Here is a 15,799-nt window from a genome sequence, read left to right on the forward strand (position 1 = left end):
CAGATGCTAGTTTATTCTATTACCCATTTTGCTAGCGTACTATTGCAGTGATTCATATATTACTTTCACGTCAAATTCTTCATTAAGCAGAATGTATAAATCAATTTTCCACTGTGACTTCCTTGGAGGAAAAGTTGGAATAAAGCCAATGATTCTTAAATAACTCTCAGCCCTTTTGAGATGTATTTCAGGAGGAGAGGATACTGGATACTGGAATTTACCTAGGTGAAATTTAGTTAATTTGCTCTTCTGTTAAGCAGATTTGCGATAGTGTCAGCAAGAGCTATTTATTGCACCATACCAACAGATTCTCTAGCAATGATGAACTAGAAGAAAAATGTTATCACCCTTCCCAGGGTTATTTTTCTCGTGAAGGGCACAGCTCAGAACGTTGGTAATGTCTAACCTGGTGAGCACATAAACCGATGAAAAAATTATTTTCAATGGTAGTCCCTTGGAATTTTTTGTTTTTAAACTTCTTTTACGTATTTTGATTCTAAGCCTTTCTAAAGGTTTCAACATAGATGCAGTCAGGTAGTGAACATACATAGCACAGCACTTCCACTCGCTATGTACTCTTCAGAAGGCTACACAAATTTAAATGTGTCCAGCTTGGGAGTTAAGAACTGGAAAACTGCAGAATTTCTCTTTTGGTTCTGATTTAGTGATAGCGAAAATAACACCGGCCAGGTCTCGGAGCGAGAGGGGATATTTAGTTCAAACAGGCGATTAGATGAAAATGGAGCGCGCAGGAATTTAGGTGAGGTGCACATCTTTAGATACGTGTGAGCTCGGGAAGGAAAACCGTTTTATTTTAAAGTAAATGTCACGACGGGTGGTTTTCTTTTTCCTTTTGCCTTGCAAACATCTTGAAGGTGGGGACCGGGCGGGTTACCTTTTGGCACCTACACGGTGCAGGTTCTCCGAGTTTTTTTCATTTCCTCTTGCCCCTCCGGAAAGAAGGGTGCTGGATAAGATGCCACACGTGAAGTCAGAGAGCCACCAGCTCGGCCAGGGCTGGAAAAGCAACCCCACCCCCCCACCCCCAAACGAGACCCGGGGGATCTGAAGCGGCGATCCTGCGAGGCCTGTCCGCAGCGGCCGGACGCCGCGGTAACCCTTCGCGTGCCGCAGCGCCGATGCCCAGCCTCCGCGGACCCTGTCCGCAGGAGCGCGGCCTCCCCGAGCCCGCAGCGGGCACCACGCCGGCAGGCACCGTGGTCGCCCGGGGCGTGTGCCACGGCCCGGGACAGGCATCGAGTCCGGTGTGGAGCCAGGGCACAGACGCGGAGAGGAGAAGTCCGCCGGTGAGGGGGGGCTTCGTCTCAACCTGTCCTCGCCAGGCGCGCTCGCCCTAGCTCGCCCAGGTCCTGCGACCTGGAGGGACGCACGTCTGGGGACCCCAGGTGAAGGACGTGTCCGCACGCCTGCGGCACTCAGCGCTCGCCTGCCTCCACACGTCAGGCGCGGCCGGGCCGCGCGCCGAAACGGCAGCTGTGACTGACGGAGTCGCCGCCCCGAGAGCCCGAGCCTCCCCCTCCTCCCCCGCCGCCCCCTCGCTGCCCCCCCCCGCCCCGCACACTGACACGTCATGGAAACACGGACGTCAGAGCCTGCCAGCCAATCGCAGGCGTCGGCAGGAGGGAAAGGGCGAACTGGAGGGGGCGGAGGCAGCGGCGAGCCGAGGCGCTCGGGGAAGGAAGAGAGGGAGGGGCGCGGAGGCGCGAGTTCCCCCGCCCCTCACTCCCGCCACCCTTTCCCGACCGCGCGGCAAGTTCTAATCGCCGGGCGCGCGCGGGGCCGCCGGGGCCGCGCCCGCCGGGTCCTCCCCTTAAACGCCCTCTCGGTGCCGCTGGGCTCTCAGTCCCGGTCCCAGCCGCGCTTCCTCCGCGCGCGCGCGCGCGCTTGCCCGCCCCCAGGCTCCCCGCGGGCCGCGTCACGTGACCGCGCCCAGCCAAGGCGGCAGCGGCGGCGGCGAGAGCTTCGGCGGCGGCGGCGGCGGCGGCACTGGCAGCGGGAGCAGCTGGGCCGCCAGCGTGGAGCGGGAGGCGTGTGGGTGTGAAGAGAAGGGAGCGCCAGACCGGAACGGGTGAGCGTTCTCCTCTCCTCGCCTATCCCGGCGATTTTGCGGGTCACCCCGGTGCAGACGGGGGGCCCTGCCCGGCGCTGCGCGCAGCCCTCGCGTGCTCGGCCGTCTGCTCTCCGGTGCCTGGTGGGGGGCCCGCGCCCCGATCGGGCCGGGGCTGCGGTGCTCACTGAGGGGGTTGCACCCCGCCCGCAGCTGCCGTTGCGGACGGCGGCGTGGGGCTGGCGGAGCTGCCCGTGCCGAGCGCGGCGCACCCTGTGTGCGGCTCTGCGGAGCCCAGGAGGCGGGTCCTGCGGGGACGCGGGCGGCCACTCGGCGGCTGCCGGGCTCTGGGCGGGGGCCGGCCGGGCGCCGCCTCCTCCTCCTTCGCCGCTGCCGCCGCCTCCTCGAGGTGCAGCGTGAGTAGGGAGCCCCGGGTGGTGGACGCCGAGCCTCTCGGCTCCGAAGCCGCCTCCTCCCCGAGGTGCAGCCGCACCTCCGCGTGGTGCCCCGAGCCCTGCGAGCGGCTGCGGGCTGCGGACGCGGCGAGGACGAGCCCCCGTTCTCCGCGCTTCCCGTTTTCCCTCGCTGCTCCCTCCCCCGACCCTCCTGCAGCCTGCCTTTCCTTCCCCCCTCGGAAAATGGTTCCCGCTGCCGGGCGAGGTGAGTGGCGGCCGCCGCCCGCCCGCGGCGGGGGCGGTCACCTGCAGGGGAGGCCGGGCGGCCGCCAGAGGTCTGGGGGCGTCGCGGCGGGGGTCCCGACGGCCGGCCGCGGAGTGGGTTTGGGAGGAGTTGGCGGGGGGCGGGCGGGTGGCCCCTCGCAGGTTGTCCCCAGCCGGCAGCTTGTAAAGGTGAGCGGGCTCCTCGCCGTGCGCCTCAGCGCCGGGTCTGGCGGCGGAGTCGCTGCCCCGGGCCTGAGGTCGGGCTCCGCGGGGCTTCTCTGCTAACACCCACAGCCCCTGGACGACTTCTCGGAGTCGCCTGGCCCCCGCCACAGCCCATCCCGCCACCGGCGGCCCCCGCCCCGGCGCGTGGTGACCTTGAGGGCAGCAGTGGCCGTCACTCCCTTTTGGCGCCCCGGGAGGGTCACCCCTCTAATCCCCGGCTTTGGCCCCCCAAGACGCGCTGCGGGCGGGGAGCGGGGGGTCCCCTGGCTCGGGGTAGCGGATGGATGCGTGTCTGGCAGGACGGTGATTCCCTCAGAGTTGGAGAGCCGCCTCGCCCGCTCTCCCCACGCCTCCCGTGTGGCCCCCACAAGATGTTCACAGCTGCTTCCGATTCGTGTTTGTGGACTTAGTTGAAAAGGGGAAAAGGAGACAGAAAAAAAAAAAAAACCCACCCTGGCGCCCCCTCCCCGTTTTATGGACGGGTCGGGGTGGGGGAGGACGGTGTTCCAGGCGCGGGCGTGGGGGCGTACTCGGTGCCGGCGGGAAGGCGGTGGTGGCGTGAGCCAGTTGGCGACCCCTGGTTCGGCGCCGCGGCCGCCGGCCGGTGCGGTGTCTGTGCGCATCTTCATTCACCAGTTTTCTGCGGGACTCGCGGCGCGGGCGGTGCTCGCGCTCTGCGTGCTGAGGCCGCGCTGGGCGGGCAGGGTGGGCTGGCAGGGGGGTGGGGGGGATCTGCAAAGGCGCAGCGGGCTCGACCCTCCTCGGCAGGCTGCTTTTCCTCCTACCTTTCCCCTTGGGTTCGAGCGCTGCAGACAGCCACGTTCGGCTGCTGTGCGCGCTGCTTCTCTGGGTTATTAATAATCTAATGACTCCTGTTGGTATCGATTGCTGTTCTTGATAAATTAATTCTATGGATTTTTTTTTTCCTCCCATACGTGTGTAGGTATATGCGTTTCTCTGGACCGTCTGCCTTTCAACATGGAAGCCTTTGCTTTTGTGTTTAACCTCCCCCACCTGAGGACAGTCTTGTTTTAAAATAAGGCTCTTGTGCGGCGTGGGTGGTGTGTATTTTATAAGAAGTACTTGCAAGGGCCTGGTTTGTAGGAGGCTCTGACCAGGCAGCCCCCTTGGACGGTGGCCCACGTGAGGGAAGGGCCTTCACCACTTGCCCTGCTACCAGTCTTCGCCGTCCTTGTGTGTGGCACGGGCGGGCGGATTGGGGGAATTAAGAGGGATTGGAAGAGACTCTGCATTTTGTACTTGTGCCTTTCCTTTGGGTCCCCCGCCTCCTCCTCCTCTTCCTCCTCCTCCTCGTGAATTGAAATTTGAAGTAAATAGGAACATGTTTCCTATCGGAGCCTGTGAAAGCTGGTGTATGGTAGCGGCTTATTTAGCCCTGATTTCGGGGGGAGGGGGGGAGCAGTTTAGTTCCCACCTTCCTTTGCATACGACAGTTAAATTGCTGTAATTAAGGGTGGATCTATGTCCTGATTTTGGCTTGGGTGTAACTGCAAAGATCTTTGAAAAGTAACTGTTATTTCCTACCATATAGTCTGCAAAAGTGAGTCACTTTCGGGTGAGTTGAGGACAGAGCGCCACCTTTTAATTTAAAATTTAGTGATTTTTCTTGTATTAAAATGGTGAAAATTCAAAGGATGCCTTCTTGATTTTTCTATCATAGTGGTCATTACTGGCATCCCTGTTTTGACATATTAGGGAGGATTGTCTTCATTTTTCTGTAATTTTTCATTCTTCGGGAGGAATTTCTGTTAGACAAATAATTTTTTTTAAACGAGGCTTGGGATATAATATTCTGAGATGATAAACTAGTTTTTATTCCTGCTTATGATAAAATAGTAAGGATGGTCTGGATCAAGTTAGGAAAAGAAGGGAAGTCATAGCAGCATTGTAAATAGATGTTTTAAGTTAGCCCTTGCTTCCAGATAAGGTACCAACCAGCATAATAGTAGTTTTACAGGTTTTTGTTTTGTTTTGTTTTGTTTTTTTAGGTTACTAGGCTATTAACACTCAAAATTGGTAAAATTTTTAGCCTCACTTGAATAAGGTATAGTAACTTTGTCATCTTCGACAACTTGCCTTTTGTGGTTTTACTGAGGATTTTACAATTACTTGTTTTAAATAATACAAATGAGCACTTCCAGCAGGAGCACTTAACATTCAAAGTTTAATAAAGGCTCTGTTGGAAAAAGTGGTTTCTATATATGGCAAAAAGTGTCTCCTACAGAAATGGAGTTTTTAATGCTTAGAAGACAAACGCTGTAGGGACAGATGAATTGCTGAGATTTCCTTCTTCGCTCTCTTACTCTCTCGCTCCCTCTTTTCTCCCTCCTATATCAAAAAGTTAAGGTACACTGTCTCTTTAGGCACAGGGTATTTTTTTATCATTATACTACAGATGTAACAAGAAAAAGAAAAGATTTAGCTCTCAAGTGATGAATAAATTAACATATGAATGTCACTAAGCCTAGTTTTAATTGCAAAGTACAAGATACTGCCCTTGTATCTGCATTTAAGTTTTAATTGAACACTTGCCATTTCTACATAGACTTCTTTAGAGCATTAGCTATTGGGCTGTAGGTAAGTCTTTATTTAACTAAAGTTAAACAAAAAATCTGTTTGAGATGGAAGATGGTTTATGGCTGTGGATTACAGCCCCAGGTTAAAGGATAGTATTTGAGTTACTAGATTGTTGCATGCAGAATAATTTTACATTGTTAGGTATGCTTTGATAAGAGCCTTGATTTGGGGGGTAAATTTACTAATTTCTTTTGTTTGACAGAAATATCAGTCCTTAGCATGTGAAATAAGTTTTAGAAGGAATGGCCACTTAGATTAACTATTGGTGGTCTTCTGCTAACCTGAACAGAAAAAGAATATTTGCCTTTTTTCCCCCATTTTACGCATACATAATTTTAAAACTGATGTTTTCACTTTTAAATTCTGGAATCTTGTCATTAATGAGCAAAATACAAAAAAAAAAAAAAAGATTAAGAGGCAGAAACTTAAGATTTAAATTTTTGCACCTTGGGTAAGAGTATTTACTTCGCTAGTTGGAAAGAAATAGTAGTTTTCTGGTAGGTGTCAAAATTTATAGAAAGGTACTATTATTATTTGAGAATATATAGAATCTGATGTAACATAAGGAGAATTATAATAGTTATGGAAAATTTTAAGATTTATTTTTTAGCTTTTAGAAATGTTACCTGTACACATCAAATACCTTGTTTTGTTAAAAAAAATTAACTATAGAAATTGTCTATATGTGGAAGTAAGAGGAGGATACATTTACTCACCATTTTTGACAATTATCAAAACTTGTGGCTCATCTAATTTCATTTATGTCTTCACACAAGAAATGGATCAGTTGCAAATGGCTACAAAGGACAAGTAATTGAATAGAATTCTTGGGTTTTGTATTTAGCTTACAGAATATATTCAGTAGTGTCCAATATCTAACTGATTCTGAAAGGTTAGTTTTTATGTTATTCATTGTTTTATGGGATATACATTTTGATTTTTCAGCTGGTGTCGAAAGATAGCGTCTGTATCACAGCAGATACCTAAACTATCTCAAATTTTGCTACCTTTGATTTATGAAGTTCTTTGCAGCCTCCCAGGGTGTATTTTCGTACTGTCACATTTGATTCTCATAATAAATAATCCTATGTATTGAGTAAAGTAGACACAGTTGTATCCCTTTCTTTGGTAGGTAAAATGATTTCTAGGCCCTAAGGTCAGTTAGATAGAATGGCAAGAACTGGAGTCAGGGGAGCTTCTAGTTTTGTTCCTTGCTCATCCCATTATACATGTTTATGTGAATGTAGGAAAACTAAGGTCATGATCAGAATAAATTTAATAGTGGGATATAAATAGATTTCTTTGGGTTTACCTTTGTAAATTCAATCATTGCTTATATTTGGTATAGTGTGAACAGTTTGTACCCTGATTTATTTAAATGCTGAGTAAGTTAATTTGAACATATATCACATACTGTATTTTTAATATTGTGGATTTTTTTTTAAGTTAGGAATTTGTTTTCAAACCTGTTGGTCTTTGAAATGACTAGGAGTGTCTTAAATCTTGATTTAAGAATAAAATGTGCTATACTAAGTTTCTTTTAATTCCTTCTGTAATTTCTATGCACTTGTTTTTCTGCCACAACGCATTTATTCCATAAGTCTTTTTGAAATAATCAATTTATGTACTGAAATGTAAACATCTAAAATGGTCCTCGATGAGATTTTAGTTCCTGAAATGCAAAGTGTTATTGTAAATCTCACAAGGAGGTAGTGATTCTTAAACACGGTATGCAGTGTGCGTGGAGATCACTTGGGGGTGTTACTGGAAGTGCAGATTTCTTGGCTTTGCCCCTACAATTCTGATTCAGCACGTTTGGGGTAGGGCCCGGTAGTCTGCATTTTGAGATACACTGGCATTGGATTTATAAGTGAGTTAAAATTATGTGGTAGAGATAAGCAGGAGACCATCATTGATTTGATTCTGAACATAATTAAATTACTGTTTTTCAGTAGTTTGAATATTATAGGAAAGTTTGCATTGTGGACAGTGTTGTTTTGTTAGAAGTTTTAAAAATTTCTATAATCTACATGTGCACAGTCAGAAGATCCATTTTAGGTCACTTTTTTTTTTTTTTTAAAGACTTACTTATTGGAAAGTCAGACAGGGAAAAACATACATATATTTATATAGACAAAGAGATCTTTCATCTGCTGGTTCACTCCACAGTTGGCTGCAGTAGTCAGGGATGGGCCAGGCCAAAGCCAGGAGCTTCATCTGGGTCTCCCATGTGGAAGGCAGGTCCCTCAAACGTATGGGCCATTTTCTGCTGCTTTTCCCAGGTCGTTAGCAGGAAGCTGGATCAGAAGTGGAAGAGCCAGGACACGCCCATTTTGGATACTGATATTGGCCCCTATGGTGACTTAAGTTACTTACAAGCACTGTTCATTCTTAGAGAATGCTGTTTTTACTTTCAAGTCTTAATGTCTGCCATTTCCAAATGACTTGAACATGGGGGCTTATTCTGATAAAAATAACACATGCTGTGTCATTATAATATATAGGCTTTAGCCTAGTTCTTTTTGTTAGAAGGACTTTGTATACTCCTTCAAACTAAACCGATATAAATTGGTAGGTAATATTTTTCCTTACTAATTTCAGTTAACAAGCAGCTACTCCTGCAGGTTAATGCTGAATGGTCTTCCAAGCATGAATGAATGAATGAATGGTTTACCATTCTGTGCTATGTATGCAATAAAAAGTTACTGTGGTTTCACTTAAATGTTAAATAGTTTGTGCAGTTCTGTAATGTACCTCATGGTCCATTTGATCTGACTTTTGGAACTGCTTTATCTTAATACTGTATTTACCTGCATTTAATAATTTTCGTATTTACGATCAGTTTTTAAATGCAGTTGTTTTTGTTTCATTTATAACAGTATAGTGAATAGTATGTACTTGCATTTAAAATACATTTTATAATGAAATTGATTTTTAAGCAGGTCTATTTCAAGACTTGTGCTGACCATGTTTTTGCTTTGTTCCAAAAGCTTAGGCTTGTTGGCTACACCTAAGAGTGAATTTAGGAGTGACAGGTTATGATTTACTAATGATGTGGAAATCGAAATTAATAAAGATTTCTGGCAGAGAGGTTCAGATACACTATGGGCAAACTTTTCACCTTATTCTTTAAAAGCCACTTTCAATTACATTTTCAACTATTCTAATAATGTGATGTTTTTATTTACTACTTCGGTAGGAATATTATTTGGCAGTTTTAAACATAGTAACCTCCAACTATATAGTTCCTGAAAATCTGGGATACCTGCATTTGTGTTAATATTATTGTCACCTGGGCCTCTTTGGGGACGACCTAGGATAGGTTTGAATGGACCAGATGCTTGCTTACACTGTGAAATCTGAGACTACACTGCTTAACTGTAAACTGGTATGACTGCTGTACAGGCCTGATGGATTTAAGAGTGAAATTTATGTTTTCTGAAAACTAGATCTTTAAAAAAAAAACCAAACCTGGTTAATTTAAAAGATGCTTTTAAAATAATTTTATTAATAGTGATGTGGACCCATTGTTCATTTTCTCAACCTCATTGATTTCTCCCCAGGAGAATTTTTTAAAATAATCCTGTACTCTCAAGAGTAAAGTCTGCTACTTTTTTTTTTTTATGATTTATTTTATTATTTGTTTGAAAGGCAATGAAAGCGAGGGAGAGACAGAGAAAATTCTTCCATCTGTTGGGTCCCTTTTCAAATGGACACCACAGGGGCTCCTGCCTGGCTGAAGCCTGGAGCCAGGAACTCCATCCAGAGTCTCAGGTGGGTGGTAGGGTGGTAGGGTGGTAGGGACTCTCCTGCTTGGCTACCTTGTGCAGCCTTCCAGGCACTTGAGCAGGGAGGTGGATTGAAAGAGGAGCAGCTGCGACTGGAACCAGAGCTTTGCTAGGAGATGCTGGCAATACTGGCAGCTGTGTTTTTACCCACTGTGTCACAATGCCAGTCCCATTTATTATTTTTTTAAAAATGTACTTGAGAGGCAGAGAGAGAACAAAAGAAGGGAGACCAGAGAAGTCCCATCTGCTGATGTACTCCCTAAATGGCCTGATGTACTCCCTGTTATGGCCTGATCAGGGCCAGGAGCTGGGAACCAGGAACAGCATCCAAGGCAGGAACTCAATTACTTGAGGAGTCACTGCTGCCTCTGAGGGTCTGCACTAGCAGGAAGCTGGAGTCAGAAGCTGCAGCTGGAAATAACCCAGTGTGGAACATGGATGTTGTAACCATTAGGCTAAACTACTTGTTCTTGTGATCTGTTTCTTTAATCTACCATTTATTATTTTTGACACTTTTGTTTTTAAATCGTGTACCTGCTGTCATTTTTTCACTAGAACTTTCAGTGGTTCCTCATTTTTCTATTTTTCAAGAAGTAACCTGACTCTAAAGGCCTTTTATAAAGTTAGCTTCCTAAATAGTGTCCTAGAACACTGGTTCTAAGAAATATTGAGGCCGGCGCCGTGGCTCAACAGGCTAATCCTCCGCCTTGCGGCGCCGGCACACCGGGTTCTAGTCCCGGTCGGGGCACCGATCCTGTCCCGGTTGCCCCTCTTCCAGGCCAGCTCTCTGCTGTGGCCAGGGAGTGCAGTGGAGGATAGCCCATGTGTTTGGGCTCTGCACCCCATGGGAGACCAGGAGAAGCACCTGGCTCCTGCCATCGGATCAGCGCGGTGCGCCGGCCGCAGCGCGCTACCGCGGCGGCCATTGGAGGGTGAACCAACGGCAAAAGGAAGACCTTTCTCTCTGTCTCTCTCTCACTGTCCACTCTGCCTGTCAAAAAAAATAAATAAATAAAAAAATAAAAATAAAAAAAAGAAATATTGAGAGGACTTTTGGTCCAGGGGTGGGAGGGAAGGGGCAAAACTAAAATCCAGACTATACTGGTTTATGTAGTTTTCCCGTTTGAGACTTTCTATCTAAATGTATTTAGTATTTTGTCCCCCTTATTATACATACCACCCTTTAGTGAAGCATCTCACCCATTACTTTTCTATACCACCTAACCAGTGTTAGTGCTTTGCATACCTCCAGAGGTGGTATTCACATAGCACCCGGAATGAGTCACATTTCCAAGAGTCAGGAGCTGTAGAACTGTAGATTATACCCACAGTGTGACAGGTGCATGGTGTAGCAGTCTCCTCTTTCCCATTGCTGTGAGTTCATTTGTGTTTTTCTCCTGGTTAATAAACTCCTCCATCTTCTAGTGTGTTTAAATATGCCCACCCTTCAAAAACCTTCCTCCACCTTTTCCTGTCGTCCCTCATAATGTTCTTATTTGAATGCCTCTACATTTGTAGCCTGGGTGTTATGCTTCTCATCTATTATTACATGTCCGTTTTGTCTTGGTGGTTTCATTTGGTGATAATGTAAAGGCGATAAGACAGGGCTTCTTGAGGATATAAATAATTTTATCCATCCAGTATTATATATATAGCTGGAATTCAATGAGTATATTCTTGCATATTTAGAAGTTAGACATTGGGTAGGTTGGTGAATGTGTCAAGCCTTTTTAGCTTTGAAATGTTTAGTTTGTTCAGGATTCATTGGATAGTCTTTTACTTCTGGAGGATGATCACATTTCATAGACTATTATTAGTATAGAATTGCTTTTGAATAGGAAGCAACCTTTCCACTTCAGAATTTTTTGTTTTTTTAAGATTTATATATTTGAGAGGCAAAGTTACAGAGAGAGATCTTCCATCTACTGGTTCACTTCCCAGATTGCCCCAGCAGCTGGAGCTGGGGCTGATCCAAAGCCAGGAGCCAGGAGCTTCTTCCGTGTCTTCCATGTGGGTGCAGGGGCCCAGGGGTCCACTTGGGCCATCCTTCCCCACTTTCCCAGGCCATCAGCAGGGAGCTGGATCAGAAGTGGAGCAGCAGGAACTTGAACCAGCACCCATATGGGAAGCTGGTGCCGTAGGCAGAGGCTTAACCTACTATGATACAGCGCTGGCCTCCATTTCTAAATTTTAAATTGATAATTAATTTGGCCTCATGTTAGGATTTATTCTAACGGTAATATTAAAATTGTTAACATTTTTTTGGGAAGTTTTATTGATTTATTTATTTGAAAGGCAGAGTGGTTTAGGGGCAAGTAGAGAGATCTTCCATCCCCTGATCTTTCCCCCGAAATGGTCTCAGTAGCCAAACTGAAGCCAGGAACCAGGAGCTTCTTCCAGATCTCCCACATGGGTGCAGAGCCCCAAGGATTTGGGCCATCTTCTACTGCTTTCCCAGGCCATAGCAGAGAGCTGGATCAAAAGTGGAGTAGCCAGGACTCGAACCGGCAGCCACATGGGATGCCGGCACTACAGGTGGTGGCCTTACCCACTACGCCACAGCACGGGCCCCTCGTTTTTCATTTGCTTGTACCATCTTCCTTTCATCAGGATTGTTAAGATTTGCTGTTGAATCAGTAATTTGGTAGTATATTACATGATACAAAATGCCATAATTTGAAGCATATATATATTATGATTTAAAATACTATGTTCTGTAGTTACTGTTTCTTTTTTTTTTTTTTTTTTTTTGATAGGCAGAGTGGATAGTGAGAGAGAGAGACAGAGAGAAGGGTCTTCCTTTTTGCCGTTGGTTCACCCTCCAATGGCCACTGCGGCTGGCGCATCTTGCTGATCCGAAGCCAGGAGCCAGGTGCTTCTCCTGGTCTCCCATGCGGGTGCAGGGCCCAAGCACTTGGGCCATCCTCCACTGCCTTCCCGGGCCATAGCAGAGAGCTGGCCTGAAAGGGGCAACTGGGATAGAATCCGGCGCCCCAACCGAGACTAGAACCCAGTGTGCCGGTGCCACAAGGCGGAGGATTAGCCTGTTAAGCCACGGCGCCGGCGTTACTGTTTCTTCTAGCTAAGTCTTGAAAAATATATTTGCTACAAGCTCTATTTTTTTTTTTTCTCCTCATGAACTAAGAATGAACTGTTAGAAACATTGGTAGATAGACATCAGGGAGAAGTATAGGTATATGGTCTCCGTTAAAATTTAAAGCATAGTAATTTGGTTTGTCTTGCAACTTGCCTTCCCTAGCTCAAGATGAAAAGCCTGTACTTGACTTTATTATTTCTATTGAATGCCTGTGTGATACATAGAATAGCAATTTCAAACATTAGGTACTTAATGATTTATATACATTTAATGTGTAAACTGTTACATTAAAAAATTCTTAAAAATAAAAGCTGCTCTCCAGAAGTTACTCCTTTTCCAGTGAAGAGCACAGCTGACACTATACAGGTGCTTTGCTGTTGAGTATTATTTCAACCCTTTTTGATTTTGTAGATTTAATTGTTGGTAAGTTATTACCGAAGGAATTGTAGGGCTCACTCCTTCTTTAGCATTCTATTAATAATCATAGTAAAATTGTTGGTCAAAGGGAAGCATAGACGTGGTCTTGGTAGTGAAAATCTGAAGGCAGCAGTCAGTGGAACTTGGCAAAAGTAAAATGAGTTAGAGCAGTATGTCTTATCTTTAATACTGATGCTGATGTATATACTCCACATTGCTGTTCTGATACCTAAAGTTATGTTAGATTTTCAGTTCTTATCCTGAATCCTGGCCTCTACTTATCATCGGAATCAAGTGAGTGATGCTGTAATTGCTCAGTGAATTCAGGTATGCACATTTTCTGACAACTAATACCATGGTGTGGAGAACTATTGAGTTAGAAGGCACTGATGTAAATAGAGTGCTGAAAAGAAGGATAGCTGGTCGGCTAAATGGTACCAAGACTGCATAGCCCAGGAAAAGGATCTCCTTCGGCCATTGAATCCCCTATGCATGTCAGTTTTCAGAAAAACAAATATCAGTCAGCCAGGCTCTCTGTGCACAAGTAGTAGATTTAGGGTGAGATTCAAATTGACTTGCCTTTGAGCTTAAACACCACCACTGTTTTTCTGTGTGTAATTGAAATCTGGAGTCTCATTGCTGGCCTTTTTGCAGAAGCATATGCTACCTTTCTTAGAGCCTGTGTATCTATTCTTGAGCGTGACTGGACCTAAAACTTTTGAGTTTGGTATTTATCCTGTGGTGTCTTAAGGACTTTCCAGATTTAAATTTGAGTTTTGTTTGTGCTACTAAAAAGCCTAGTGGCCTAGAGCAAATCACTTTTGTTTCTTTGTTACCTGCCCGCAAAATATATATAATAAAGTCAGGAAGTTTTATTAATTTTCTCTCTTGAAATTTTTATTTTCAAAAAAATTTGAATACTGCCACAGCAGTATCCTCACCAGTTATTTTTTTAACCATTTAGTTTTTTATTCTGCTAGGTTTGCCTTTTGATTAGGTCTTTTAACTGCCTTGCCATCATTTAGTATTTCATTTGTAACATGCTATGTTTCATTTGTGAAAATCAATACTTACTGAAAAGGTAAATTCTCTAAGGTTTCCAGTTAAAGAAGTGGTTTATAACTGGCTTGCAACTCTGCTGCATGCTAAATGTACGCTGAAATGAGAGTAAGAGAATTCTTCACAGAGCTGAAAATACACAAGGGACGAGAGAAACCCACACCAAAATTTTGGAAGGAGATGACTTAGTAGACCCAAAAAGCTGAATTCTAAGCCAGTAATGGAAAAGTCCAGAAGCCACTCAGTTTACATTACAGATTTCCCCAAAGGCTCAGAGTTAGGAGAATGAGATTCTTCTGGGGGAGAGGTGACTGGACCACTGGCTGAAAATTTTAAGAATTTGATACCCAAGTATCTTTCTCTACTCTGTAGTGGGAGATTTCCCTTTCCCCTTTTCGAAGGCTAGAAGCTTGTCTGGGGAAGGATCAGTACTCAGGAATATAGTTGAAAACTAGGGTACCACACTCAGAACCAAGTAAGGATGTACATATTTATATTAAGATTCCCAGCCACCTTTTATCACTTAGCTCTCAGAATGCTGGCCAGAACAGAAGTATCTTTTTTTTTTTTTTTTTTTGACAGGCAGAGTGGACAGTGAGAGAGAGAGACAGAGAGAAAGGTCTTCCTTTGCCGTTGGTTCACCCTCCAATGGCTGCCACGGCTGGTGCACTGCGGCCAGCACACCGCACTGATCCGATGGCAGGAGCCAGGTGCTTCTCCTGGTCTCCCATGGGGTGCAGGGCCCAAGGACCTAGGCCATCTCCACTGCACTCCCGGGCCACAGCAGAGAGCTGGCCTGGAAGAGGGACAACCGGGACAGAATCCAGTGCCCCGACCAGGACTAGAACCTGGTGTGCTGGCGCTGCAAGGTGGAGGGTTAGCCTATTGAGCCATGGCGCCGGCCAGAAGTATCTTTAAGTAAATGATCAACTAGGGATAAAAGACCTAAAAATTTTGACTGTGTTTGTGCATGTGCGTGTGTGTGTGTCCCTTCATTGAAAATGTCCCCATCAGATCACCCTACCGTGATTTAGTTAGCCACATATTTGGGTCCAGAACTTCTGTTTCGCTTATTTGTGTCATGTTCTTTTATGTAATAATTTAAAAGTTTTGTTACAGCTGTGTCAAGGTACAATTGACACACAGTAAATTTTATGTATTTAAAGGGAAAAGCTGGCCGGCGCCGCGGCTCACTAGGCTAATCCTCCGCCTTGCGGCGCTGGCACACCGGGTTCTAGTCCCGGTCGGGGCACCGATCCTGTCCCAGTTGCCCCTCTTCCAGGCCAGCTCTCTGCTGTGGCCAGGGAGTGCAGTGGAGGATGGCCCAAGTGCTTGGGCCCTGCACCCCATGGGAGACCAGGAGAAGCACCTGGCTCCTGCCTTCGGATCAGCGCGGTGTGCCGGCCATAGCACGCCGGCCGCGGCGGCCATTGGAGGGTGAACCAACGGCAAAAGGAAGACCTTTCTCTCTGTCTCTCTCACTGTCCACTCTGCCTGTCAAAAATTAAAAAAAAAAAAAAAAAAAAAAAGGGGAAAAGCTTGAATTTGGACATGTCTATTCCAATGAAAAGGTGCCATTCGAGTTTGTAGGCACAATTATCCTTTAAAAATTTCCTGTGCTTTATTTTTTTCCTTCCCACTTCCTCACTGATCTGCTTTTTCTCATCATGGATTGATGTTTACAAAACTCTTACAAATATGGAATCAGTATGTGTTCATTTTTGGTGTAGTTTGATTCAGTATAATTATTTTGAGACTCATCCATGTTTCACGTATTAAGAAAGAGTCATTAGAAATTCACTCAGATATCAAGTTCTGCTGGTAATAATTTCACTGACCACAGTTTGTTTATTCATTCTCCCATTAATGGGCATTTTTGTTCCAAAAA

The 15,799-nt window shown here is 45.9% G+C and overlaps 1 protein-coding gene across 2 annotated transcripts in view; it reads left to right on the forward strand.

Annotated features, from left to right (window-relative positions):
* Positions 1-1,981: 1,981 nt before the first annotated feature.
* Positions 1,982-15,799, forward strand: part of ATP2B1 (ATPase plasma membrane Ca2+ transporting 1) — a 125,521-nt gene continuing 111,703 nt past the window's right edge. Inside the window, exon 1 of one of the 2 annotated variants that reach the window (XM_062203137.1) lies at positions 1,982-2,089. The gene's annotated coding sequence lies outside the window, so the exon portion shown is untranslated. Of the gene's footprint in view, positions 2,090-2,596; positions 2,729-15,799 lie in introns of those variants that run through there. The other variant, XM_062203138.1, reaches the window with a different exon arrangement.

The sequence above is a fragment of the Lepus europaeus genome, chromosome 10 (assembly GCF_033115175.1).
Source record: "Lepus europaeus isolate LE1 chromosome 10, mLepTim1.pri, whole genome shotgun sequence".
In the NCBI taxonomy this organism is placed as follows: Eukaryota; Metazoa; Chordata; class Mammalia; order Lagomorpha; family Leporidae; genus Lepus; species Lepus europaeus.